The sequence below is a fragment of the Dendrobates tinctorius genome, unplaced genomic scaffold (assembly GCF_039654945.1).
Source record: "Dendrobates tinctorius isolate UK_male_01 unplaced genomic scaffold, ASM3965494v1 ptg000155l, whole genome shotgun sequence".
Classification (NCBI taxonomy): domain Eukaryota; kingdom Metazoa; phylum Chordata; class Amphibia; order Anura; family Dendrobatidae; genus Dendrobates; species Dendrobates tinctorius.
The window spans coordinates 2141584-2158829 of record NW_027361822.1 but is presented as its reverse complement, the minus strand read 5'-3'; the positions used below and the strand labels follow the sequence as shown (position 1 = coordinate 2158829).

At 47.8% G+C, this 17246-nt stretch overlaps 1 long non-coding RNA gene across 1 annotated transcript in view; it reads left to right on the top strand.

Moving 5' to 3' along the window:
- LOC141051006 (uncharacterized) overlaps positions 1-16918 on the top strand; it is a 30117-nt gene extending 13199 nt beyond the window's left edge. Inside the window, exons 2-3 of the long non-coding RNA XR_012220568.1 lie at positions 8295-8319; positions 16839-16918. This is a non-coding gene — a long non-coding RNA (uncharacterized lncRNA). The remainder of the gene's footprint in view (positions 1-8294; positions 8320-16838) is intronic.
- The last annotated feature ends 328 nt before the right edge of the window (positions 16919-17246 follow it).

The window sequence follows — 17246 nt, the reverse complement described above, 5'->3', positions numbered from 1 at the left end:
TTCTTTTTTCTGCACCTACCTTATGTTTCTTTTTAGAAAGTAGGCAGCATATAATCTAACAGTATGTACTTATTACTTTATTTTGTATTTCATCGTTTTCTTTAGTAATTCTGGGATCTTTCCTTTTTTCAGTACACTTTCACTTTTGTGGGTAATTTACACTCCGCACTGCCCCCCAGGTCTTTAGGAGAAACATGCTCGACGGCCTTTTAGTCAGGTTTGGACCAAGCTGCCATTTTCTAGACTGTGGGTACTGCTATCTCTGCTCATACAAAAATCTTTAGGGACTGCGTGTCAGGATCTATAGTCTGTTCAGGAATCTGCAGTCAGTTGCAGTTTTTTTTTCCGCTTTTTTACATATTTTCCCAAGTGAGTTGCTATTGTAGTATAACATTATCACCAGCCCACTAGATTTTTGTTTTGCGCTAAGAAGTCATCATGAACACTGTGGACGCCTTGACTACACAATTGTGGTACTTGTCATCGGAGGAGGCAGCTATCAAGCAGCAACAAGGAGAATGTGTTAACCGCTGCTACGCAGGTTCTACTACACTTAAAACCACCTTCTGAGGCTAAGGTAGTTTTGCCTAATTCTTTCGATAGGGACTGAAGTAAGTTTTTTTCCATTTTTTTTTTTCTTCATGTAAGTTGTGTTTTTCTTCTCTGTCCTGCCTCCTCCGGAGGAGAGAGTCAACTTGTGGATATCTTTCTGTCATTGCCCTGTGGAGATCCTCAGGCTTGAGCATTTTCACTGCTTTTATCAGTTGACGCTTTTTTTCTCTGCTCTGGTGCTCTTTTATGATGACTCCAATAGAGGTGCTATTGCTGAATCAACAATCCTAATATTGGTTCAGGGAAAATGTATTGTGGAGGACTACTGCTCAGTTCAGACGCTGGGCAGTGGAAACCTCCTCGAATGACTACGCTCTCTGCTGTCAATTTTTCCCATCATCATATGCAATATGATGATTTATAGTCCCTCCCCATTGTCCTGGATGAGACCGTGTCACTAGCAGTGCGTTTTGGCAGACGTCTTAGGGATAGTAAAACATTCAAGGGTATTTTTGTGACTTCTCCCTCTCATCCTATTGAGGGAGGAGAACCGATGCAAATTGGGGCCTGCAGCGACTCCAAGGAGAGAAGTAAACTTGAAACATCTGCTCATTTCTGTCTATACTGCGGTTGAACGGGTAATATTTATTATTATGCGATTCAGATACAATAATGAATTTCATAAGGCTAAGGAGAAAGAAAGAAAAGAAAACTGATATGTAAGGACACTGGTTCTAAAAGTTTGAGGTTAACTCTCATGCATACTACCGATTGTGTTTTTGCAAGTATCTTGGGTTACAAAATCTGAATTTATAGCTACCTCTGCATTTGTTGAATCCAGGTCCACCTTAGATCTCGTAGAATCATAGAGTGTTAGCTTTAGAAAATACCTCATGGATCATCGTGTCCAACCCCCTGCTCAGTGCAGCGTAGGATTCACTCAACCATCTCAGACAGATGTCAGGCCAGCCTCTGTTTGAAGAATTTAATTGAAGGAGAACTCGCCACCTCTCATGGCAGCCCATCCACTCATTGATCACCCCACTTTCCAAAAGTTTTTTCTAATATCTAATCTGTATCCTCTCCCTTTGTTTCATTCCATTGCTTTTCGTGTTGCCATGTGCAAATGAGAGTAATGAGGTACACATAAGGAATTGCCACCATCTCTGGAGGCAAAAGTCTTGACTACAAAGGAGGGTCCCCTTAAAAGGAGAGGGCTCGTCTCAACCTCAGTGAAGAAACCAATGTCCAAAAGAGAGACAGGGTGATGGGGTTTGCATAGGTTGCAGTTATTCTGTGCATCATACTGTGTGTTCAAGATTATTATATACCACTCCCAAAGGCTTATAGTGATTTTTGACTGGATTATCCGATAAAAAAAAGTAACCTTTCATCACGGAGCGCCGTCTACTGTGGTGGTGGATTTCTGCTCGCTGATGAAGGAAGGATAGTTGTGAAACAAGAGAGAATGCAGCAAAGCTCACATGAGGAGATAAGTATGTATGTTATGTGGCCATTTCAAACCCAGTATTAGTGCGGAGTGGTGTTTGCCACATCATATGGACCACGAGGAAAGATTATAGGTACCATATACATTGGGGGGGGACAAATCCGGATACATGATGCACAGAATCTAATAACTGCAATAAACTACTGATAGCATTAGAAGTTGGATGGAAAACATACGAAAAGAATTAGGACCAATATTAATTAGAATTAGGTCCATTATTGTGAAATTAAGTATAAGATATTAGAGGCAAGGTACACAGAGAAAAATGAATGGATGAGGTAAACTGTGAAAAATATAGAAAACACAAATTGCATCACCTGTGATCGAGCTAGGCCCCAGTTAGGGACTGCACCTTTTCAGTTGAATATGCCTGAGGGCCTGCAATGCATTTTATTGCTGTACAAAAACTCCAGTGCCTCCACCACGCTTAAAGGTTGAGGCTGTGTGCCCACGTAGCGATTTTTAAGCGTTTTTGCCACGATTTTCGGCGCAAAAACGTTTAAAAATCGTGTACAGAACGCCCCCCCCATGCATTCCTATGGCATTCCGCACATGCTGTGCTAATGCTGCGCTTTTTTCCGCTTCGGAATCGCATCGCGGAAAAAATCGCAGCATGCTCATTCTTTTGTGCGGAATCGCAAAGAATTGCCGCGATTCCGCACCCATAGGAATGCATGAGAATCGCTGACTTCCCGCATGTGGCTATGCCCACCATGCGGGAAGTTAAGCGTCTCATGTGCGGTTGGTACCCACGGTGTGGAGGAGAGGAGACTGTCCTCCAGGCCCTGGGTACCATACCACTGTAAAAAAAAAGAATAAAAATAAAAAATCGGTGTATATTTACCTTCCAGCGTCCCGCGCTGCATTCCCGGCCTCAGCGTTCCCAGTAATGCCTTGCGGCAAGGTCCTGTGATGACGTAGTCTCGCGTGACTCTAGCGGTCTCACGAGATCGCTATAGCAACGCAAGACTACGTCATCACAGGTCTCGCAAGGCATTACTGGGAACCCTGTGGCCCGGGAATGCAGCACGGGACGCCGGAAGGTAAATATACCCCGATTTTTTTTTTTTTTTTAGCGTTTTAACATTCTATCTTTTACTATTGAGGCCGCATAGGCAGCCTCAATAGTAAAAACCTGGTCACGCTTGTCAAACACTATGTTTGACGAGTGTGACCAACCTGTCAATCACTTTCCAAGCGATGCTTCAAATCGCTTGGAAAGTGCTTGAATATCGCACACGAAAATCGCGATTAAAATCGCGGTGAAATCGCGCGGAAAAAAACGCGCGATTTCTGGGAAGGAGTCCAGTTTTTGGTGTGCGTTTTAACACGCACCGTGGGCACATAGCCTTAATGTATTGACTTGAAAAATAAATGTCATGACTCTGGACAGTATGGTTCCACCTCCATGCTGGTCAGGTCAGAGTTAATTTAGTTCGCCTCTCTTTGGTTTTGGGGCAGCTATTTAACCCCTTAGTGACAGAGTTATTTTGCAGCTTAGTGACCAGGCCAGTTTTTACAATTCTGACCACTGTCACTTTTTGAGGTAAAAACTCTGGAACGCTTTAACGGATCCCGCTGATTCTGAGACTGTTTTTTGTGACATATTGTACTTCATGATAGTGGTAAAATTTCTTCGATATGCCTTGTGTTTAGTTATGAAAAAAATGGAAATATTTTCCAACTTTAAATTTTTATGCCCTTAAATCAGAGAGATATATCACACAAATTTCTTAATAAATAACATTTCCCACATGTCTACTTTACATCAGCACAATTTTGGAAACAAAATTTTTTTTTGTTAGGAAGTTATAAGGGTTAAAAGTTGACCAGCGATTCCTTATTTTTACAACAAAATTTATAAAACCATTTTTTTTTTAGGCACCACATCATATTTAAAGTCATTTTTAGGGTTGTACATGACAGAAAATACCCAAAAGTGACACCATTCTAAAAACTGGACCCCTCAAGGTGCTCAAAACCACATTCAAGAAGTTTATTAACCCTTTACGTGCTTCACCGGAACTGAAGCAATGTGGAAGGGAAAAATTAACGTTTAACTTTTTTTTGCAAAAAATTTACTTCAGAACCAATTTTTTTTTTATTTTCAGAAGTGTTAAAAGAGAAAATGAACCACAAAATTTGTTGTGCAATTTTTACTGAATACGCCGTACCCCATATTTATGGGTAAACCACTTTTTGGGCGCATGGCAGAGCTTGCAAGGGAAGGATCAATGTTTGACTTTTTCAACGCAGAATTGGTTTGAATTGAGATCGGATGCCATGTTGCAATTGGCGAGCCCCTGATGTACCTAAACAGTGGAAATCCCCAACAAGTGACACCATTTTGGAAACTAGACCCCTTAAGGAACTTATCTAGATGTGTGGTGAGCACTTTGAACCTCCAAGTGCTTCACAGAAGTTTATAACGTAGAGCCGTGAAAATAAAAAATCATTTTTTTCCACAAAAATGATCTTTTCGCTCCCAAATTTTTATTTTTACAAGGGTAACAGGAGAAATTAGACCCCCAAAGTTATTGTGCAATTTGTCCTGAGTACACCCATACCCCATATGTGGGGGTAAACAACTGTTTGGGTGCACTGCAGAGCTCAGAAGGGAAGGAGCACCGTTTGACTTTTTCCATGCAGAATTGGCTGGAATTGAGATTGGACGCAATGTCGCATTTGGAGAGCCCTTGATGTGCCTAACCAGTGAAAAAAACCCACAACTGACACCATTTTGGAAACTAGACCCCCAAGGAACTTATCTAGATGTGTGGTGAGCACTTTGAGCCCACAAGTGCTTCACATAAGTTTATAAGGCAGAGCAGTGAAAATAAAAAATCATTTTTTTTCCTCAAAAATGATTTTTTAGCCCTCTATTTTTTATTTTCACAAGGCTAACAGGAGAAATTGGACCACAAAAGTTGTTGTGCAATTTGTCCTGAGTACACCGATACCCCATATGTGGGGGGAACTACTGTTTTGGCGCATGGGAGAGCTTGGAAGGGAAGGAGCACCATTTTGGAATGCAGATTTTGATGGAATGTTCTGTGGGCGTCATGTTGTGTTTCCAGAGCCCCTGATGTGCCTAAACAGTAGAAACCCCACACAAGTGACCCCATTTTGGAAACTAGACCCCCCAAGGAGCTTATCTAGATGTGTGGTGAGCACTTTGAACCACGAAGTGTTAGGCGTCGGAATCCTGCCTCTGCACAGAGGAATCCCGAGCCTTACCTTCTGCGGTCTCCCGTTCAGTCCCGACCGCAGAGGAGGCTGCTCAAAAAAGACGTTGATCCCGGTGTCTTGCCCAAGCTAGTGCTGTCTGTTTGGTTGCAGCTGCCATCCTGGGGTCAGCTATAGCTACCTGCACTAGCCAGCAGCGAGCAGCTCCTGGGACTAAGTCCTTCTTTCGGGCTACTGAGCATGCCCATGAGCCGACCTCTCATTGGAGCTCAGGGGTCACATGCTCAGGTCCGGTGCTTCCCCGATTGGTCCACGGGGAAGGTCCCGGAAGGACGCTGCTATAAAAGGTTCATTTATTAGGGTAAACACCCTTTAGTGCCACATAAAAAGGCATTAAAGGGTGTAAGTTTATTGTATGTATTATTGTGAAATTCTTTATCTACTGGACGTTTACTCTATTACACCCCTGCTCCATTAGAAGTGGACAAAGGTTACACATTTCTAAGGGAGCAGTGGTATAATGTGTGACCCCACTTGGTCCACTTCTATGGGCGTAGTAATATGGTAGATGGAGCGTAGGTCATACATTACATCAGACTCCATACAGTATAATGCACTCAGTGGCGGATTAAGTGGACTATGGGCCCGGGGCTGTTCATAAAACCTGGGCCCCTGTACCCCCCTTCCCACCTGAGCGCTGCGGTCCCCGTGCGGGAATTGACAGCCGTACGGACCGCAGCACTTGGTTTGCTGCGGGTCCATACGGAAAACCCGCCACCATTCCACCACGTGTGGCCATGGCCTAAAAAGACATTGCACATAAGCTGTAGGCCTACGGCCAAAACGCACAAAATCGCCCAACGTGATCCTGGCCATAGGGGATCCACTTTAATGTCCCCACTTTAATTTGAAGTCCCCTTACTTCATCCATTGCAGTCCCCTATCACCCACTCACTTCATCTGCAGTGCCGCTTCATCATTTGCAGCCCCTTATCCCCCCTTCCATTTTATCATGTGCAGTCCCCTTCCTCCCCAACTTCATGTGCAGCCCCACTCCCCCATCATCATGTGCAGTTAATTTTACCCCCACATCATGTGCAGTCCCCCTTACCCCCAATTCATCATGTGCAGTCCCCCTTACCCCCAATTCATCATGTGCGGTCCCTCTTACCCCCAATTCATCATGTTCAGTCCCACTTACCCCTTAATTCATCATGTGCAGTTCCCCTTACCCCCAATTCATCATGTGCAGTCCCACTTACCCCTTAATTCATCATGTGCAGTTCCCCTTACCCCCAATTCATCATGTGCAGTCCCACTTACCCCTTAATTCATCATGTGCAGTCCCACTTACCCCTTAATTCATCATGTGCAGTCCCACTTACCCCTTAATTCATCATGTGCAGTCCCACTTACCCCTTAATTCATCATGTGCAGTCCCACTTACCCCTTAATTCATCATGTGCAGCCCCACTTATCCCCCACTTCATCATGTGCAGCCCCACTCACCCCCCCTTCATCATGTGAAGCCCCCACTCATCCCCCCTTCATCCTGTGAAGCCCCCACTCACCCCCTTCATCCGGTACAACCCCAGTCACCCCCCTTCATCATATACAGCCCCCAGTCACCCCCCCGTCATCATATACAGCCCCCAGTCACCCCCCCTTCATCATATACAGCCCCCAGTCACCCCCCCTTCATCATATACAGGCCCCAGTCACCCCCCTTCATCATATACAGGCCCCAGTCACCCCCCTTCATCATATACAGGCCCCAGTCACCCCGCCTTCATCATATACAGGCCCCAGTCACCCCCCCTTCATCATATACAGGCCCCAGTCACCCCCCCTTCATCATATACAGGCCCCAGTCACCCCCCCTTCATTGTGTACAGCCCCCACTCACCCCCTCCCCCATTTAATTCATTTTATAAATAAAAAAAAATAAAAAAAGTTCCCCATACTTACCTCACAGCCGGCTCGCTCCCCAGCAGCGCCTCTGCTTTCAACATCCTCCGGGACATGTCGGCGCGTGCACGATGACGTCATCGCGCACGCCCGACATCTGACCCGGAAGTACAGCCGGAGCTGAGCAGCCGTCAAGGTGACGGCCGTGCACAGCTCCCGGCCCCTCATAGAATGTGACGCGGGCGGCTGTCTGCTGCCGGCGGCGTCACAGCACAGGGCACGGCCGGCCCTGTACAGGTGCTGGGGGAGCGGTCCGGGGGGCATTTGCCTCTGCCACCCGGCCCAGCCCGCCCCTGCCCCTGGGCCCCCAAAAAACCTTGGGCCCGGGGCGACCGCCCCATCCGCCCCTATTAAGATCCGCCATTGCACACTCCCCGTCGGACTCAGTACAGTAGAATGCACTCCCCGTCGGACTCAGTACAGTAGATTGCACTCCCCATCGGACTCAATACAGTAGAATGCACTCCCCATCCCAATATACAGTGTACAATAATAATGTCCATCAGGTGTAATAAAAACATGCATAAAGACAATCCTTAAATCTACGCAATTGCTCAATAGTGTGATAAGAATAATATATCCAGCTTCCAAAAAGGTGCAAAATTTATTGACGGAGTAGAATAAAACTTTGAATCAAAACATGGTATTCATGAAATAATGCACAGAGTGCAGCAACGTGTTTCTGACAAAGGATGCCATGTGTTCGAATATTCATTTTCATGGAGTATATATCCTTTATATAAATGAATGAATATTAAATGTTAAAAATTATTGATCATAAAATAGGCTTCAGCTAAACAATTGATGTTGATAAGTTTACATTAGAGTGTACATATAGTAATTTTGGTGTAATTGTGTATATATATATATATATATATATATATATACACCTCTGTATACAGGGGAACGGTTCTGGGGTCTGTACATATGGGGTCTGGTCCAGGGTTTGTATACAAGAAGTCTGGAGGATATATATATCCCTTACTACCTCTACCATGCTGCCTACCTATGAAGCTTATTTTGTGTGTCACTTTTGCCATTTTCCTAATATTGCTTTTTTCACTTGTTTTTTTTTCAGTTTCAAGCATGAAGTCTGCCAAAGTGTAAGTTCGAATATTTATTCTCATGTAGGATATATCCAGGGGCATATTTGACATTCATGCTGTCCTAGGCACTAACTGTTGTGAATTCACTTTCTGGCCTACCTCTGGTTACTGGTGAAGGTAGTGGAGATGGTTGTATTGACAGAGGGGTCGTGAGTTCTCTTTCCGGGCTCCCTCTGGTGGTTACAGGAGATAATGGAGCTGATCTAATTAACAGAGGCCTGCCACCTGATAATAAGGACGATTGGACATTGGGAGTTTCTGACTGGATTTAAGACAGCCGACTCCCTCTATCCCTGCTGGTGATTTTTTCCTGCCTCCTGAGGTCTTAGTTTCCAGCTCAGTCCCTGCATGCTCAAGCTAAGTGTAATTTCCAGGACGTCCACCTGACAGCACTATGGAGGACGTCCTCCTCCTCCTTACAGGGACAGGAAAGCACACGAGAGGTTAAAAGGCCATGTCCCACCCCCTTTCCCTCAGTGTTTTTCCTGTCCCTGCACGGAGGGACACGCGAGAGCTTACCGGAGGGACCCAGGGGATCGTGCGGCCGGTCCAATCCTTCCCCTGTCAAGAGGTCCCGGGGCCGAAACTTCCCGGTGGGGAGTCCCTCGGCTCCAAAGGCCAGGAGCAGGACAGCGCTCCTGGAGGGAGCCGTTCCTCCCGGTGGGGGGGCTCTCGGCTCCAGGACGGGTCGGCTCCCCGCAGGCGGCTGGCCATGCGGGCACCGACAGAAGTGGGGCGGCGGGCCGAGTACCCGCAGGACGTCGCCGACGCTGGGCAGTGGAGGCCGGAGCCATAGCAGGAACGGCTCCCTGCACGCGCCGAGCGCGGTCGCGCGCAGATGCCCGGCAGGAAGTGGAGGCGCGGCTTACCAGCGTCACATCCGGTGACGTCAGACGCCGGTTTCAAATCCAGGGCGCGCGCGCTCCTGGACCAAAGCGTTCTCCAGAGTCGTCACAGGTGGTTCCAGGCTGTGTGACTGCATCGGACGCCAGGGAATGGAAGGCAACACTGCATCTGGTGGAGGGGTAAGTGCGCATAGCGCAGACCACCCTCCCCACCCGTCCCCACAGCCCAGATCTGATGAGGTGCCCCTTATATTATCAGGAAAAGGGAACCCCGGCTGAGTCCCCCTCGGGGAAGGACCCGGCGAAAGCCACCGCCAAATCAGTCAGATGTCCGGTGTGCAGAGTAAAGCTGCCAGACACCTATAGCAAGACCCTATGCGGTCCCTGTACCTCCAGAGTCATAGGCGAGGAACAGCCATCTCTGCTTTCCGAAATGAGGTCGCTGATAAGGGAAGAGATTCAGGCCTCTACGTCCCGGCGTCGATCCCCCAGCCCTGGGCCAGGTCGCAAGCGTCCGAGGTGGGAACCAGTCCCAGTATCAGAGGCGAGCCCTAGCGAGGAATCCGATTTCCGGAACTCAGATCAGGAGGAAGAAGGCGAGATCCTGGGGGATAGTCAGGAACAGAACAGAAAGTACCTATTCAGACTGGAGGATACGGACGAGCTGGTACACGCGGTCAGAAATACCATGCAGATGGAAGAAGTCCCTAAGCCACAGTCCAGACAGGACTTAATGTTTGGAGGACTGGTGTCCCGCAAACAGGTGGTGTTCCCTGTGAGCGAGCACATCAAAGCAATGATCCAGGAGGAGTGGAAGGAAGCAGAGCGTCGGTTGACACTCTCCCGAAGCTTTAAAAATAGACTGCCCTTCGATCCCGAGGAAACTCGGGCGTGGGAAGAAGTCCCTAAGATCGACGTCCCGGTTGCCAAGGTTACGAAGAAATCGGCTATCCCAGCCGAGGACTCATCCGGTCTTCGAGACCCAATGGATAGAAAGGCGGACGTCTTGTTAAAAAGAACATGGGAGACGTCGGCGGCCCTGATTAGAGCCAACATAGCAGCCACCTCGGTGGCCAGGTCTATGTTCCTGTGGTTGGGGCAGTTGGAGGAAAACCTAACCAACAAGACCCCGAGGTCAGAGATACTAGCATCTCTTCCTCTTTTGAAATCAGCCACGGCGTTCCTGTCGGATACGTCGGCGGAATCAGTTAGGTTTGCGGCCAGAAACAGCTCCCTCTCTAATGCGGCCCGGAGAGCAGTCTGGCTTAGATCCTGGTCGGGGGATAACCCTTCTAAGGCCAAGTTATGTGCCATCCCTTTCTCGGGTCTGAGGGTGTTTGGTCCAGCCCTGGATAATATCCTTGAGCTGGTGTCTGATAAGAATAAGGGATTTCCAGAAGAAAAGCCCAGGCGGTCCCAGTCCTTTCGGAGAGGCTCCTTCTTCAGAGGACAGTCAGAGTTTAGGGGCCGGGCGAGGTCTAATAGAAGCTCCTACAGAGGCTCCTTCAGCCAAAGTGGGAAGAACAGAGGTCCCCCATTTGCATCGACATCTAGGTCGAGGAGACAATGACGCCATAGGCATTGGGGGGAGACTTCGCCACTTTGCAGCAAACTGGTCGCGAGTCACCAACAATCAGTGGGTCCTCAGAACCATCAGCGAAGGTTACAGGATAGAGCTCTATTCTCCTCCCCCCGACAGATATATTGCCCCCACTGTCGTCCAGGAGGACTCCGCAATGTGGTCGGATCTTCAGGACATGTTAGACTCAGGGGTCATAATACCAGTTTCACCATCAGAAAGAGGAAAAGGTCACTACTCTTCCCTGTTTGCAATTACAAAGAAATCCGGCGAGGCCCGCACCATCATAAACCTGAAGCCACTAAATGCTTGGGTCAGATACAGGAGGTTCCGGATGGAATCAATCCGATCCGCAATTCCTCTGATAGACAGGGACGCAGTTATGTGCACCCTAGATCTAAAAAAGGCATATTATCAGGTTCCTATTCATCCCTCATCCCAAAGCCTACTAAGGTTCGCGATCAGTTCACTAGCCCGGACCTGCCATTTCCAGTTCCAGGGTCTTCCATTCGGGCTGGCCTCAGCTCCCAGGATCTTTACAAAGCTGGTGGTAGAGGTGGTGGCCTACCTGAGAGATCAGGGTATTGTGATTGTGCCGTACCTGGACGACTTCTTACTGGTGGCAAGATCCAAAGAAGCGCTCATCCGAGACAGGATCCGAACAACTACTGTGATGGAGTTCCTGGGCTGGGTGATCAACTGGGAGAAGTCGGACCTCACACCAAACACCAGAAAGGTATTCCTGGGAGTCCTCCTAGACTCAGCCGACAGAATATCCTGGCTACCCGAGCAGAAGCAGAAGTCCATTCAGGCCAGAACCAGAGGTCTGTTGAAGCGTCAATGCTCCATAAGGGAAGCAATGGAGGTCCTGGGCCTCATGACGGCCTGCATCCAGTGTGTCCGTTGGGCCCAATTCCACTCGCGGTTGTTACAAAGAGAAATTCTCGCGAGGTGGGACAGGAGTCAGGCGTCGCTAGACAAACCCCTAAGACTCTCAGGACGAGTAAAGGAGTCCCTTCGCTGGTGGTTACAGGCCAGGAACCTTCAGGTGGGCGTGCATTGGACAACCTCTCCATACGTGGTAGTCACCACAGACGCAAGTGCGTGGGGATGGGGAGCCCACATAGAAGGGAAGATCTTCCAGGGGAAGTGGCCAGCAAGCATCAAGGCCAGATCCTCCAATTTCAAGGAACTCTTCGCGGTCTGGGAAGCGTTGCGGAGAAACCGGTCGGTACTAAAGAGTCGTCATGTTCGCATTTTATCCGACAATACAACGACAGTGGCATTCCTGAAACACCAAGGAGGAACCAGGCATCAACCACTACAGGCACTGGCGGAAAAGATATTCACGTGGGCAGAACGGACAGTTCGATCCGTGACCGCGGTACATCTAGAGGGTTCCCAAAACGAAGTGGCGGACTACCTGAGCAGACAACAGATCCACCCGACAGAGTGGGAATTGAACATAGAGATCTTCAACCAGCTTTGTCAGCGCTGGGGGAACCCCAGTATAGATCTCTTCGCAAGCCGCAAGAACTCGAAGGTTCCCAGATTCTACTCCCTAAATCCGATGGACCATCCAGAGGGCGTAGACGCCCTGAGTCAGACTTGGGGAGAATCCCTCTCTTATGCGTTCCCACCACTGGCCCTCATACCGGCAGTGCTCAGAAAGATACGCGAGGACCACGCAAGAGTGATATTGATAGTGCCATACTGGCCGAGGAGAAGCTGGTTTTCCCTTCTGGGAGCCATGGCAGTAGAAGATCCAGTCGAGCTGCCCTTGTGGGAGAACATCATCCACCAGGGCCCGATCCACCACCCGGACCCAGCAAGACTCCATCTATCGGCTTGGATCCTGAGAGGGACATCCTGAAGGCAAAAGGATTGTCGGAGCAGGTCATATCCACCCTACAGGCCAGCAGGAAGCCGGTGACGTCGGCAATTTATCTGAAGATATGGAAGAGATTCTGTTTGGAGGGTGGCAGGTCCGGGCTCGTGGCAGGTACCCCGGATCTCCCTAACATACTAGGGTTCCTGCAGGCAGGTTTTAATAAAGGCCTCAGGCCCAGTACTCTAAAAGTCCAGGTTTCAGCTTTGAGCGCCTTCTATGATTATCAGTTAGCTGCACATCCCTGGGTGATAAGGTTTATAAAAGCCACACAGCGCCTGCGCCCCACGATTAGGCAGCTCACCCCGCCATGGGACCTGGGCCTGGTACTTCGGTTCCTCTGCTCGGACACTTTCGCCCTTAGTGAGAAGATAGCCATCCCTGCTCTCACTCGTAAAACGGCCTTTCTAGTAGCCATTACCACGGCCAAAAGAATAGGGGAGATCCAGGCCCTATCCACTAAGGATCCATACCTCCAGATAAGAGAGGATAGTATAATCCTAAGGTTAGACCCGGCATTTACCCCGAAGGTAGCCTCTACAAGAAATCTGAACCAGGAGGTAGTGTTACCCTCTTTCTGCGATAATCCCCGAAATGAGAAGGAGCGGCGGCTCCACTCGCTAGACGTGAGGCGCGCAGTTATAGAATACCTAGAGGCCACCAATAGTTGGCGTATCGACCCGAACCTGTTCGTTCTCTTTGGTGGTAGGAATAAAGGGAAGAAGGCGTCTAAGGCGTCCATAGCGCGTTGGATTACCTCAGTAATCTCGGACGCTTACCAGGCTGAAGGCGCCAGCCCGCCTGATTCCTTAAAAGCCCACTCTACAAGGGCGGTATCGGCCTCATGGGCCGAGCGGGCGGGGGCGTCAGTTGATCAAATTTGTCGAGCGGCAACCTGGGCTAGTCTTAATACATTCTGCAAACACTACAATCTAGATGTGTTAGCTGGCCAACAAACCGCATTCGGGAGAAAAGTTCTCCAAGCAGTAATCCCACCCTGAGGAGGTGCTTTGGTACTCTCCATAGTGCTGTCAGGTGGACGTCCTGGAAAATAGGTATTAGACCTACCGGTAATGATGTTTCCAGGAGTCCATCCTGACAGCACGGGTAGTTCCCTCCCTGTTATGTTATACTATGTTGTATTATGTTATGTCATATGCTGTAATATGATTGTTTCATTAAACCGTTACTAGCATCATCCACCTTGTGGTACTTGTCAAATCACTGAGGGAAAGGGGGTGGGACATGGCCTTTTAACCTCTCGTGTGCTTTCCTGTCCCTGTAAGGAGGAGGAGGACGTCCTCCATAGTGCTGTCAGGATGGACTCCTGGAAACATCATTACCGGTAGGTCTAATACCTATTTTTGCTATTGTTCACATTTGATTTGTTTTTTTCTGTTTCAGTTTTGTGTGGTCAGCCAGCCCCGGCTGCGGCTGTGCTGAATTTCCATCCTTATGTTACTGTTTGTGCCAGTTTGTTTTTGTCCCTTATTAGATTTGCCTCTCTTTGCTCTGCTTTCAGAATATACCAGAGTGCTGATACAGTGGGCGAAGTCTAGTGACTTCAGTATTTTTTTATCAGATGTGTTGGGCATTTTTTGCAGGTTTTTTTGCGTGATTGCAGACAGTGTCTTTCCTTTCCTGTCCTGTCTAGTTAGTTTGGGCCCCATCGTTTGCTCAGCCTATTTTCCTACCTGTGTTTGTGTTTTCATCTTGTCTCACCGACAATATATGTTTGGGGGCTATCTATTCCTTTGGGGTCTGCTCTGGGGCAGTTTAGGTTTCCCCTTTCTTGCTTTAGACTTATTTAGTTCTCCGGCTGTGTCGAGGCATCTAGAATCATCGTAGGTACGCTCCACGGCTACTGCTAGTTGTGTGGATAGGATCAGGGGTCTGCAATCCGCTTAGTTACCAACCTCTCTGGTTTTCTGTGGCTTAGCTTGGTCTTGCTTTCCTCCTCGGTGACCCAATCATAACACCTAACCCTAATTCCAACCTTAACCCTAATACCAACTCTAGCCCTAACCCTAATTCCAACCCTAACCCTAATTCCAACCCTAACCCTAATTATAATCCTAACCCTAATTCTAACCCTAGCCCTAACCCTAATGGAAAAATAAAAACAAAAATATTTTCTTTATTTTATTATTTGTCCCTACCTATGGGGGTGATAAAGGGGGGGTTTATTTACAATTTTTTTATTTTGATCACTGTGATAGGGTTTACCACAGTAATCAAAATGTACCTGGAATGAATGCATCTGCCAGCAGGCAGATTCGGTGGGCGCACTAGGCATGCGCCCACCATTATGGAAGATGGCGGCATCCTTGGAGGAACACCGAGGGACACCGGGACTTGGGAGGGACCGGCGGGGGGGAATCGGAAGACTGGGGGGAATCGGAAGGCGGGGGGAGGGGTCAGAAGGCGGGGTAGGAAATGCTGATGGCGGCAGATCGCCGCCGTCAGTCAGTGGGAGAGATCAGATTACTGTCTCCAGCCATGGCCAATGCTATTGCAGCATCGGCCATGGCTGGATTGTAATATTTCACCAAGTTTCATTGGTGAAATATTACAATCACTCTGGCTGTTTCACTTTCAACAGCCCATCAGAGCGATCGTAGCCAAGGGGGGGCAAAGCCACCCCCCCGGAGTGAAGCACAAAGCTTCCTGTACCTGCGGGTCGGGTGACCTTTCATTGACCTGGTCACCCGACCCACAGGAGGGCGATCAATTCATGACGCCACGTAGGCGTCATAGGTCGGATTGTCACCGACTTTCATGACGCCTATGTGGCGTCAAAGGTCCGGAAGGGTTAATAACTAATACCTCTGCCTTTTTAACAGTCACAACCGAACACTTGCCCATTATGCTTCAGGCCACAGAAAATACTCTCTACCCATTTAAAGCGGACATGTATGAGAATGAGCAGTGAAGATGACAGAAAAGCCACTCTGGAATCAGCCAAACAGACTCTGGTCAACATTGCATCCAAGGGAACAGCTATCGATTATGAAGAGATCCTGTCTCTTGGATCCCTGGAGAATGTGGTCCCCTTCTTGGAAGAAAGAGGGTTTGTAATATTCAACAAACCGTCTACCTCTGCACCACCTTCTGCTGGTGCTTCATTTGAGCAAACAACCGCTGCTCAAACTGAGGTACTAAAAGAGAAGGTTGCAGGTGTACTGGTCCCAGATGAGAAAGAAGAAGAAATGGAGGTTACACCAGCACATGAAGAACGTGAAGATGATTTTGAAAATGTACCCACCCTATTGGAGCCTGAAAAGCCTACAGAAGAATGGCATGTTGATGATGTTGAAGAAGAAGGAATACAGGAAGAAGGAGAAGACAGCAGAGAAGAAGGTCACAGAGATGTTGAACTTACACTGACGCCTGAGGAAGGTCACGATGAAGAAAATGTGGAGGAAGAGGGTTTTGATCAAACCACACAGAGGTCATTATGTATATTCTCTTAGCACTCTTAAAGTCTACTTTTTCTGACATAAGATACACACCCTTCTGTATATCCTTGTATACCCTAGCTTTCCCTAGCCCATCCTCCTTCACCCCCTCTCTTTCCCTTCAACTGTTACCTTTGAAACCTCTGGAGGTAGGCCATAAGGAGGCCATATGTCTGTTATGTTTATCAAGTAAAATCAAAATAGTAGGAAGTCCAACAATCGTCACATGGAAGGAGGAGAGACATTGGATATTTTTCATTTTTCATCTTTATTGGTGTCCATCATAAAATAAGTTGCTTACGTGTTTCAGATGTAATTCTTTTATAATGGACACCAATAAAGATGAAAAATATAAAATATCCATTATATCTCCTTCCATCTGACGATGTCTGGACCTCTTCCTATTTTGATATTGCTTGTAGCGCCTGGGTGTCGGCCCAGGATCTCTATCCAACCACCGCACCTACTCCTCTTGGACCTTATGCACCTTGTCTACTAACTGGTGAGTTGATGTACCCATTTTATTTGACTCTTGTGTTTATACATGAAACACTATGTAATTAATTGAGACGTTGACATCATTTTGCTTATGTGTTTATATTGCAAGCCTGACTGTGGCTGATGGTCGAACATACAGGTTTGCTAGTCCGTTATATGTTACGTTATGTGACAAAAAGTAGTAAGGGGAGAATTGGTTAAAAAATGTCTAATGACTGAGCTGTCTCTTTATTTGTCCCCAATTACAGAGCTCTGCAGACAAAATGGACAGCAGATACAAGAAGGAAGATGCTGGCAGCTGGACTATACAAACGCTACTCTTTGCAGGACCCACTGCTGGTGGGCTTCGCCAACTACAGCACACCTTGGGGGTGAGACCCTTCAGACAGGAAGCTGAGGATGTAGCCAGGTTCCTCTTGTACATGAACCCCAAAGTTGCCAATCTGGACTTTGTAAAAGATGTAGAAAAAGTCAACTCCTTTACAAAGCTGTGGCACCTGAATCTGGCAAATCAGACCATATTCAACTACCTAAAACATGTGCATAGGTTCATGACTTACAATGTGAGAGCCTCCAACCTCTTTGAAAGAAACCGTGCACTGTTTAGGTCATGTGAGTTTTTTATGACCGTGACAGTGGATATACAAAAGGGATTG